This window comes from Elephantulus edwardii, unplaced genomic scaffold (genome assembly GCF_000299155.1).
Source record: "Elephantulus edwardii isolate Elephantulus edwardi_28Jun2011 unplaced genomic scaffold, EleEdw1.0 scaffold00246, whole genome shotgun sequence".
Classification (NCBI taxonomy): domain Eukaryota; kingdom Metazoa; phylum Chordata; class Mammalia; order Macroscelidea; family Macroscelididae; genus Elephantulus; species Elephantulus edwardii.
In genome coordinates this window covers 436,524-438,106 of record NW_006399996.1, presented here as the reverse complement: position 1 = coordinate 438,106, position 1,583 = coordinate 436,524, and positions in this window count along the sequence as shown.

The following is a 1,583-nucleotide window of genomic DNA, read 5'->3' as shown; positions in this document are numbered from 1 at the left end:
TGACATATTGTTCTAAACGTTTTTGGATAATTTTCAGCAGAATCTTGCTTGTATGTGATATCAATGATATTGTTCGATAATTTCCACACTCTGTTGGGTCACCTTTCTTTGGAATGGGAACAAGTATCGATCTTTTTCTGTCAGTTGGCCAGCTGGCTGTCCTCCAGATTTCCTGGCACAACTTAGTGAGCCCATCCAGGGCAGCATCTGTTTGTTAAAATAAATCAATTGGTATGCTGTCAACTCCTGGAGCCTTGCTTTTTGCCAATTCCTTCAGAGCAACTTGAACGTCCTCCTTCATCACCATAGGCTCTTGCTCATATGTTATTTCATGAAATTCCTCTGTCAGCCAATTCCTTCTGATACAGTGACTCTGTGTACTCCTTCCGTCTTCTTTTGATACTTGCTGGATCATTCAACATTCTACCCAAACTATCCTTAAGTATTTTCACACATGCATGGTTTGAATTTGTTTTTCAACCCCTTCAGCTTAAGAAACACTGAGCGAGTCCAGCCCTTTTGGTTTTCTTACTCCAGCTCTCAGCACATTTCATTATAGTATCTTGCTTTGTCATCCCGAGTTGCCTTTTGGAAACACTGCATGGTTTAAAATCAGGAAGACTGTGTGTCAGGGTTGTATACTTTCTCTATATCTATTCATTCTATGTGCTGAGAAAATCATTCTACAAGCTGAACTACACAAAGAACAATGTGGCATCAGGATTGGAGGAAAATTCATTAACAATCTGCATTATGTAGATGACACAATCTTACTTGCAGAAAGTGAAGAGTTAAAGTACTTATTGCAAATCATCAAAGACTATAGCTTTCAGTACAGGTTAAATCTAGACCAGTACACAACACCATAATCAATGGAGAAAAGATTATCAATGATTTTGTTTTGTTTGGATCTACAATCAGCATTCTTGGTAGCAGCAATCAAGAAATCAAAAGATGTGTTGCATTAGAGAAATTTGTTGTCAGGGACTTAACCAAAGTTCTAAAGAACAAGGATGTCAATTTAAAATCTAAGGTGAAACTGATCTAAACCTTGGATGGTTTTGTTTGTTGGTTTTTTGGCTGAGTACAGTATACTTTATTGATGGTACATGACAAGATGGTCTTTCTCAGGGATACTGGATGGAACCTATCTCAAGAATGTGAGATTCTCAGGGGAGGGTGGGGATTGAGTTGGGAAAAGGACTCCCCAGCAGCTGAGGATATCTCTCTTCTTGCACTATTCCTGGGGCTGGTGGTCCAAAAGGCTCTTATTCTTTGTGAACCATCAAGTCAACCACGCAGTTGCTGTAGCCAAATTCAATGTCATACCAGGAAATGAGTTTGACAAAATGGTCATTCAGGGTAATGTCATCACCAGCATCAAAGGTGGAAGAGTGGGTGTCACAGTTAAAATCACAGGGCACATCCTGATTTTCAGTGTATACCAGGATGCCCTTTAGGGATCCTCCTGATGCCTGCTTTCTTTTTTTTTCTATAATTATATTTTATTAATTTTCATAAACATTTACAGATATTTTGGGCTTCCACTCATTCATTGTTGCACTATTCTCTCTACCCTCCTC